Source organism: Aegilops tauschii, chromosome 3 (assembly GCF_002575655.3).
Source record: "Aegilops tauschii subsp. strangulata cultivar AL8/78 chromosome 3, Aet v6.0, whole genome shotgun sequence".
Taxonomy (NCBI): Eukaryota; Viridiplantae; Streptophyta; class Magnoliopsida; order Poales; family Poaceae; genus Aegilops; species Aegilops tauschii.
In genome coordinates this window covers 439,019,599-439,029,547 of record NC_053037.3, presented here as the reverse complement: position 1 = coordinate 439,029,547, position 9,949 = coordinate 439,019,599, and the positions used below count along the sequence as shown (strand labels likewise).

Sequence of the window (9,949 nt, the reverse complement as noted above, 5' to 3'; positions counted from 1 at the left end):
AGCCGGATGTGGGATGGGTGAAAGCGAATGCAGAAGGAGCGATGGCAAAGAGAAAAGGATCGGGAGCGGGAGGTGTAGTCCTTAGGGACTGCCATGGGGAGTTCTTGGCAGGAGCTTGCCATTTTTTTCCAGCTGTCACGGATCCTGAAGTGGCGGAGTTGCAGGCGTGCCGCCGAGCCATTTTGCTAGGTCAAGAACTAAACGTACAGAAACTCATCCTAGAGACGGACTCCAAGGAAGCTGTCCGGAAGCTGCTCGACGTCAACAAAGATTTCTCTCACACTGGGCACCTAGTTCAGCAGATCAAAACTTTGCTTCCAGATATCCAAGAGCACCGTGTGGTATGGGTGCGTAGGAGTGCAAATAAAATAGCACATGTCCTAGCTAGGGAAGGTTGCTGTAAGTCTCTTTGTAAAACCTGGCTTCATGTACCCCCGGAGTGTGTTCGATCCGATGTTGCAGAAGAGATGAACTACGAATAATAAAGCAACTAATTTCCCTAAAAAAAAAGTCGTCACCCGACCAAAAACAAATAAATTAGAACGCGCTACTCTTACCATCCCGAACTATAAACTATAATTCACCAGGGAGCGTAGCTGAAGTTGAGAACAAGGAAAGAAGCTTTCGTTGTAACCCGTACGTACCATTCCAGCCCCAACTAAACTACTCCCTATGTTCCATAATATATAAGCTTTTTTGACAGTGACGGAGGGAGTACCTACCTAGGTAGTATCTGTCGTAGTCACGGTGAAGCTGAACTCGCTTTGAGTTTCAGAAGATCCTGTATCGGTCCTGTTCCTCCTTAGGTTAACTCCGGGCTCATTTGGCTCCGGCAACGTGGCATTCTCGCCGGCCAGCATCATGACGACCGAAGACATCATCGGCCTGTTCCTAGGCTGCACGTCGACGCACATGAGAGCAACCTGTATGCACCTCCGCACCTGACTCTGATCGCAAGTGTTGCCCATCGCATCGTCCAGGAGCTCCTGCTCCTGCCTTCCTTCCACAACATCCACGCCTGAAAAGTGATTATATATATTTGTATATCAGTAACACAACTAACTAACCAAAGATCAACCAGTACTTGTGTTTGTTATTAATCATGCTGCTGGTACTTACATAACCGCAAAGGTTTAGATCAAGCTCGTCATCGTAAAAGCCTCGGATTTTCTTGCCGGTGACGATCTTCAGCACCATGACGCCGAAGCTGTAGATGTCGGATTTGATGGAGAAGACGCCATCCATGGCGTATTCTGGAGACATGTAACCGCTGATGATCGGCCACCACCTCATCATAAGTCAACATCTCGAAAATAGTTGTACATACGACACGATGATTTATATAAGACGGTTTTGAAGGCGGAGACGGAGGAGTTATATAATACTCACTATGTCCCGATGACCTTCAAGGTGTACGCAGTTGTCTGATCACCGCCAAACATCCTGGCGATGCCGAAGTCCGATATCTTGGGGACCATGTTTCTGTCCAGCAACACGTTGCTCGCTTTCATATCTCTGTGGATGATCTTGACCCTGGAATCCTCGTGGAGATAGAGTAGACCCCGTGCGATCCCCAGAATGATCTCGAAGCGTTTGCTCCATCCCAGTAACTTACGCTTTGCCTCATCTGCATGATAATAATGCATCCAATGTGATGAATTAACTGTGTGTTCGTTTGATATAGGAAAAAGTGGCTGCGAGTTTTTGTCTTGTGCAACAAATTAAATTAATGAACTGACCAAATATAAACGTATCCAGGCAGTTGTTGTGCATGAACTCGTACACGAGCATCCTCTCGTCTTCGTCGATGCAGCAGCCGAGCAGCCTCACCAGGTTCCTGTGCTGGAGCTTGGCGATTAGTCTCACCTCGTTCTTGAATTCCTCGACACCTTGTGATGATTTCTTGGACATCCTCTTCACAGCTACTTCTTGCCCATCCTCAAGCCTCCCCTGTTCATTATATTTCGTAAGCAATAAACTAAAGGATCACAAGGTGTCACTTGATCTTAAATAATTTATCTTCTTTTTAATTTATCTTACCAAATAGACAGGGCCAAATCCACCTTCACCTAGCTTGCTCTCCGCCGCGAAGTTGTCCGTGGCGGCGAGGATCACGGCGAGATCGAACAACGGAAGGTCCAGATCGTCTTCGCCGCTGCTCACCTTGTTCTCGTCGTCCCGTGCTGGGCTCAAATCAGGGTGTTTCCTGGCCCTCATTGGAAGCACGTTGTCTCCACTGCCTGCCGCCGTTTCAGGCTCCTGACGCCGACGCTTCCTCCTCGCCTTGTATCTCCAGAAACATAAGCAGCCAGCGGCCGCCAGAAGAAGCACGCCGGAAATAGCCGCGGCGACAGCGATCACCATGGACCGTCGGCGCTTACCTGCAACTGCAATCAAGCGTAGCTACGACCATGAAGACTTGCTCTAAATGGGACAAACTGTGCTTGGACAAACAGGGAAGTTGTTCTAACCCGAGACGTTCAAGGCATCTACATCTGGCTGCGCGAGCCGGATGTACAGGTCCTGCACCACCGCCGGATACTGCCTCATGTCAAGCAGATCGACGCCCCAAATGACGCACCCGCGATTGGTCCCGCCGCTGACGTTCGCGGCGGAGTAGGCTCTGCAGCTGCAGTTGGCCAGGCACGCCTGCCGGCACTGGTCCAGCGTCATGTTGGCGTGCACCGTCGCGTTGGTCGTCTCCGGCAGCTTCATCTCTCCGGCACCGCAGCTCAGGTTGGTCGTCCTGACGCATCCGCTGGTCCCGTCCCTGAGGTCCCACTGCTGCTTCGACCGCGGCTCGAAGCCCGGCAGGCAGCTGCAGAGCGGGGTCTTGCTCATGTCGCAGTACCCGAACGGCCCGCACTTGCCGTAGGTGTCGCAGGGGTCCGTCGGGTAGTACCAGAAGCTTCTCCACGCGCTGTCGAGCCACACGTACCGCTGCATCCGCCCCGCCGTGCCGTCCATGATGAACCGCGACAGCAGCTTAGGGTTGGTGATGGAGTAGCTGTAGTACGTCGCGTCGGGGCTGTCCACGACGGCGAAGTGGAAATCCTGGGACATGAGGTTCGGCACTCCGGTGAGCCCGGCCCCGTTGAATGGCCCGCTCGAGTAGATTTTCTCGGGGCACTCGAAGAGGAAGAAGTCCGGGAGCCCGCCGGGGACCAGCTTGAACGTATACTCCCCTGGCGAGGGGTCAGTCGGGCTGCTCCACGACGTGATGTTCCAGGCGAAGCCATTCCTGTGATCCACCCCGATCTTCATGCCCGGGAGCTGCGTGTCCGTCGGGTGGTCGAAGCTCTGCCACGCCACGCTCTGGCTCGATCCACTTCCATCAGAGCTGACGACCAAGTTGCCGCTGTCGAGAAGCCGAGCGGTGGCGGCGGTGGCCACGTTTCCGGTGGGCGCCGCGGAGGACCAAACGGTGGTGTTCTGGCCGTCGATGATTACAAGGCGGCCGTCAGGGGAGAGCTTGAGGACGCCCGGGGATCCGACGACCGGATTCTTGCGGTTGGCGACCCACACGACGGTCTGTACTGGGATGCCTGCGTACCAAATGCCGATGTAGGTCCTGTCGCCGGAGCTGCCGGGCGGGGTGAAGAAGCCTAACCTGAATGCTCCACGGGCGGAGACGAGTGTCTGGTTGCCGGTGATGGACGCGGTCAGGTCGATGGTGTCGGTGGCGATCGAGATGGAGAGGTAGGTGGCCGCGACAAGGAGTAGAGAGAGCGCGCGCCTCCTCCTCCTCATCTCGCCTCTAGGATCTCTTTGCTTTGGAATTGGCCGCTCAAATACGAGCTGCCGGTGGCCGGTGGCCGGCCGACGGTGGAGTATGTGTGAATGGAAAGTGATACTCTAGTTGAGTGGCTGATTGAGTGCTGAAGGGGCAGGTCCGTCGGCATCCGGCACAGCTGCAGCGGGTTCAAACTACGATAGCACGATGCACTTGCATGGGGCATGTCAATCGGAGAAGAAGAAAATAATATACACTTGGATGTGTGGCAGTATCAGATCCGAATATTGCGGTGCACTTGCCTGCTCCCGCCTCGGTGCTCCCGTCCGTTGCTTTCCCATCCTACGGCGCTAGAAAATTCTCTCCTCTCGCTGCCAAAACAAATCGCATAATGTTCTCTTTTCATCAGGACGTCACCGACAACGCTGGGCTTAAGAACCTCGCCGCCGCTGGCGATCCGGCGCCGCCCAAGTTCGTCGGCCGTCGATCAGTCGGCACCGACAGATCGAGGCCAACGCGCCGGTGAAGCTGACTAGCCTCGGCTCACCGGCATCTAAGAGAACAGCAATTTCTAGAGTGGCGAGGACCTGACCACTGCCACCGGAATTGAGACGCCGGTGCGCGCCGGGAAGTAGTATAACTCACGGTGGTACGCCATCATACGTACTCAAGGCAAGCAAATCTAATCGCTCACCTCTATGTACGTAGTAGCCTACTCTAAGCCGATTCATAATCGCCAATGTCAAATAGACAGGCCATGCCATGCCCATACGTGCAGTAGTAGCTAACTGGGGACGCGGAGGAGGAGCTACCACCATGAGCAGCATCGTGATTATTTCCGGGTTTTGCCGCGCAGCCGCACAGTCCCCTTCACGGGAAAGGCCTCTCACGCGTAAAATGCACACAACCATCACATAAGAGTCATAGCTCTCCAAAAATTATCATTTTATAAAATGTGACACTTTGCACCGCAGAGAATAATTGCCAGAGACAGAAAACACAGATTCGTTTTTTGAGAGCGTTTTGACGTGGCAGATCGCGTTCGGGCCGACAGCGGTGACGGCGTTAGCGGCCGTTAACGCCTTTTTTCACGCGGGACCAAGCTATGGTGGGCTGTGCGGGGGCCGCTCGGTCTATTTACAGGGCAGCTGGGTCGTGCTTTGTGCTTCTTCGTTTTTCCTCAAAAAAAATTTACGCAACGGTAGTTGGATCGATTCAGTGCGCCCTTTTCTTCAGAAAATCCCAGTCGCCACACACACAGAGTTCATTCATTCACATTCACCATCCTTGCACAGATAACCACCAACCCTCACCATCGCCTCTCCATCCAACTTCCTCCTTCCCACCTAAAAACCCTCCATCGTGCCATGGCATTTGGCCTCGGATGGGACAAGGCGCTGCAGGAGATCTTCGACGGCGATAGCACCAAGCTCTCCTACGCGCGCGAGGCGAGCACCTGGTACGCCAGCGTTGAAATCCTGAAGAACCATGCGCGCGCAGTGAGGGCGGCTGCCAACCATGAGGAGTACGCTTGATTGCCAGACCTCCACCGCCCACTGATCGAGAACTTGGTCTGGTGCATGTACCAGAGCCACAACCAACTCCGCGTGGACTACGCGCTCGACATGTTGGTTCCAATGCTGCCCCTCGCTCCTTTGTTCGAGATGGAGCAGCAGCAGCAGATGGAGCAGCAGGAGATGCGGGTGGAGACAGGCACAAGCAGCAACAGGAAAAAGAAGCAGCTCCGCATCATGGGGCCAGTTCGCCGATCTCTCCGTCTTCTGAAGCTGCAGCTAAAGTGAGTCTGGTTCAGCATCTGCCCTTGTTAGTTTCTGCAGCAAGATCTGAACCATATATGGGTTCGGTTAGTTCCTGATCTTAGTGTCTCAAGTACTTTGTCGTGGTGGGCGCATGACAGATGCCAAGGGATGGCTAAAGATAGGAGGAGGCTCGAGGGTACTGGTGGGCTCTAGAGGCGAGGTCGGCATGAGCGAGCGCAGGACACAAGACATACCCAGGTTCGGGGCTCTCCGGAGAGATAAGACCCCTAGTCCTGCCGAGTGTGGTTTATATGTAACAGTACAGAGTTGCTCCTAGAGCTGTATGGAGGAAGAAGGAGGTCAGGCCAAGGCTTAGGCTGCTCCCTCTCCTCGGGTGTTGCTTGCTAGACGTGTGAGTGGGTGGATGCGTGTGTGAGTCGATTGCCCGTATGCATGAGGGCTCCTGGGGGGTTTTATAGGTCAACCCCCCAGGGGTACAAGGGTAATGTTACAAGGCCGTAGGGCCGGGTTGTCAGTGTCCAGGAAACCCGGTGCTGGGACCCGCCGGGTACCAGGGCTCGCCGGGTTCGCCGGGCGCGGGCCCCATGCGCCTATGGGGCACTGTGTGCCGTCTTGTCGGTCGTCAGGGCGTGGCCGAGTCGAGTCGGCTACAGTGGCACTCCGTTAGGTCGCCGCTTGCCGGCATTATGGGTGACGTCGGATGCACTGTTTCCACGCCAGCCCTGGTTAGCGGGTAGGTGGGGGCACTGTTGCCTCGTCCGGCTGACCAGAGGCATGGGCGGGGCACTGTGGCTTCGGTTATCAGTTGGTGGAGTCTCGTCCCATCGTACGGCTGGGATGGGACAGCCGCTGACCCTTGGCCAGGTTTGGAGAACACGCCAAGGGCGGTGCTGGCTTGTTGGGGAAGTCTTGAGCTTGGTTGTTGGGGCCGAGTCGAGGAGTCTGGCTGGGTTGCAGAGCCTGGCCGGGTCGCAGGGCCTGGCCGGGTTGAGCGACCCGGCCAAGTGCGAGCCGGATTGAGGGGTGATGCTGGCCCCGTTGTTTTTGAAAATGATCCGGGTTCTGTTGCCTACCTGGGGTTCATCCCCCCGACAGTAGTCCCCGAAGCAGTGAAGGTCCGCCGTCTTCAGATGGGAGGGCCTTCCCAGTTTCCCCCCTTGCAGCGGTGGATTTGGTGACCGCCGGGTCCGGCAACACCCACTGTGTGCCGGCTTCCGGAAGCCGGACCGCGGCATCCCGCTCGTGGTGGGAAGCCGAGGAGTTCGACGAATCTTGGGCAATCTTTCAGGCTTCGCACGGCCGCCACGTGGCACCCAGGAGCCGGAGGGGCCTGACAGGCCACGCGCGTGACGGGACGGGGCGACGGCCTGGGGCCCGCCGCCGCGCACCCTCGGCCCACGCGTGCGGTTTTATTGCACCGTCTGCGGGTCGGTTGCCATTCTCGAGGCAGTTACTACGTGCGTACGTGCGCACTTATTGTGGGGAAGTGGGAGGGGCGAGCACAAATGATCCCACTTCCCCACGTTTCAAATCGTGGCCTATAAATTGGGGGCTGAGGGGGTGGCGGAGATCATTCATGCTTGCGCTCCCCTGCCTCTTCATCCTCCCTCTGCTTCCGACGACCGCCTCTAGCTGCGACGCCTGCTGTCTTGAGCAGAGCTTTCTCGCCATCTTCTTCCTTTTCTCCTCCTTCTTCTTCCGCGCTCGGGTCGATGGCGCTACCGTCAGGATCGTGGGTGGGTTCGACCGTCACCCTCGACGACATCGCCTACCTCCGCGACACCAGGCGCCTGCCGAGGGCGGAGGAGGTCGAGGCGCGCCTCCCGCGGGGCGAGCGGGAGCCGCGGCCCGAGGGCTTAGAGCGGATGGTCTTCCTGCCGCACTTCAAGCGCGGGTTTGGGCTGCTTGCGAGCGGCTTCTTCCGCGACTTTCTGGAGTTCTTCGGGCTCCAGCCCCACCATCTTGGCACCGGCGCGATCGTGTAGTTGTCCGGCTTTGTTACCCTCTGCGAGGGGTACCTGGGGTGGAGCCTTCGATCGACCTCTGGGTGCGCTTCTTCTCCCTGAAGCAGCAGGGGGCAAGGGCCGGGGAGATGTCTGAGTGCGGGGCGACCGTCATCACCAAGCGGTCGGGCGCCGACTGCCCGAGGATGCCGCTGGAGGATTCTGCCAAGAAATGGCAGAGCTCCTTCTTCTACGTCCGCAACTTCGGCAAGGATTGCATCAACCTTCCGCCGTTCATCAACTCGCCGCCGTGGGGGAAGCAGAACTGGGGGTACAACCCCAAGCACCCGTCGCAAGAGGTGCTCAACCTGTGCGAGCGGGTGTCGGTGATGAAGGAGCGGGAGAGGCTCACTGGCACTTATGACCCACAAGTATAGGGGATCTATCGTAGTCCTTTCGATAAGTAAGAGTGTCGAACCCAACGAGGAGCAGAAGGAAATGATAAGCGGTTTTCAGCAAGGTATTCTCTGCAAGCACTGAAATTATCGGTAACAGATAGTTTTGTGATAAGGTAATTTGTAATGGGTAACGAATAACAAGTGTAAATAAAGTGCAGCAAGATGGCCCAATCCTTTTTGTAGCAAAGGACAAGCCTGGACAAAGTCTTATATAGAGAAAAGCGCTCCCGGGGACACATGGGAATTATCGTCAAGCTAGTTTTCATCACATTCATATGATTCGCGTTCGGTACTTTGATAATTTGATATGTGGGTGGACCGGTGCTTGGGTGTTGTCCTTACTTGGACAAGCATCGCACTTATGATTAACTCTTATTGCAAACATCTGCAACTACAAAAGAAGTATTAAGGTAAACCTAACCATAGCATGAAACATATGGATCCAAATCAGCCCCTTACGAAGCAACGCATAAACTAGGGTTTAAGCTTCTGTCACACTAGCAACCCATCATCTATTTATTACTTCCCAATGCCTTCCTCTAGGCCCAAACAATGGTGAAGTGTCATGTAGTCAACGTTCACATAACACCACTAGAGGAGAGACAACATACATCTCATCAAAATATCGAACGAATACCAAATTCACATGACTACTAATAGCAAGACTTCTCCCATGTCCTCAGGAACAAACGTAACTACTCACAAATCATATTCATGTTCATAATCAGAGGGGTATTAATATGCATAATGGATCTGAACATATGATCTTCCACCAAATAAACCAACTAGCATCAACTACAAGGAGTAATCAACACTACTAGCAACCCAAAGGTACCAATCTGAGGCTTTGGGACAAAGATTGGATACAAGAGATGAACTAGGGTTTTAGAGGAGATGGTGCTGGTGAAGATGTTGATGGAGATTGCCCCCCTCCCGATGAGAGGAGCGTTGGTGATGACGATGGCGATGATTTCCCCTCCCGGAGGGAAGTTTCCCCAGCAGAACAGCTTCGCCGGAGCCCTAGATTGGTTCCGCTCGTGGCGGCGGAGTTTCTTCCCGAAAGCTTGCTTATGATTTTTTATCGGATGAAAGACTTCATATAGCAGAAGATGGACATCGGAGGGCCACCAGGGGCCCACGAGGCAGGGGGCGCCCAGGGGGGTAGGGCGCGCCTCCCACGCTCGTGGCCAGGGTGTGGCCCCCCTCTGGTATTTTCTTCGTCCAGTATTTTTTATTAATTCCAAAAATGACTTCCGTGAAGTTTTGGGACTTTTGGAGCTGTGCAGAATAGGTCTCTAATATTTGCTCCTTTTCTAGCCCAGAATTCCAGCTGCCGGCATTCTCCCTCTTCATGTAAACCTTATAAAAAGAGAGAATAGGCATAAGTATTGTGACATAATGTGTAATAACAGCCCATAATGCAATAAATAACGATATAAAAGCATGATGCAAAATGGACGTATCAGGCACCGACCTCATCACCACCTTCATCGTCCGGTGGGTGCTGCCGCTGCAGCAGCGCGGCCATCTCATTGGTCAGATGACCGGCCTCCAAGATCCCAACCGCATGGCGAACACGCGGTTGGCGGCAGACCAAGTTGCGTGCCGGGTCAATGACATCTCCAAGGCCAACTTGGGGGTGGACTGGGAGTTCGGGAAGGCCCCGTACAGCCATGTGAACCCGGCACCGTTGGTGAGTCCCTGGTCTCCGTACTTCGCTGTTGCTTATCTTCTTGTTCGTCCCGACGCGACAAGACGCGAGAGGTGCTTCTGAATGCCATCCGGCATCCTTACGACCGGGCGCGGCCGCAGGTGGTGCGGGTTGCCTCGGAGGAGCCCGAGGCCCATGGCGGAGGGGAGGTGGCAGCCGCCGACACGGGCGTAGGGCGCCGAGCAGGTGAGTCTTGTTTATATTTCTTGAGTCGCCGGTTGTGGGACATCCTTGGGGATGCTGACGCGAGCCGCTGATGTAGCGGCGCCGGGTGGAGGAGGCGGCGGCGTGGCCGGGGCCGGGTTGTCTCGCGGGGCGGTGAC

At 55.2% G+C, this 9,949-nt stretch overlaps 1 pseudogene; it reads right to left on the bottom strand.

Annotated features, from left to right (window-relative positions):
- Positions 1 to 326: 326 nt before the first annotated feature.
- LOC109766739 (receptor-like serine/threonine-protein kinase SD1-8) lies at positions 327 to 3,956 on the bottom strand (annotated as a pseudogene).
- Between the last annotated feature and the right edge of the window lie 5,993 nt (positions 3,957 to 9,949).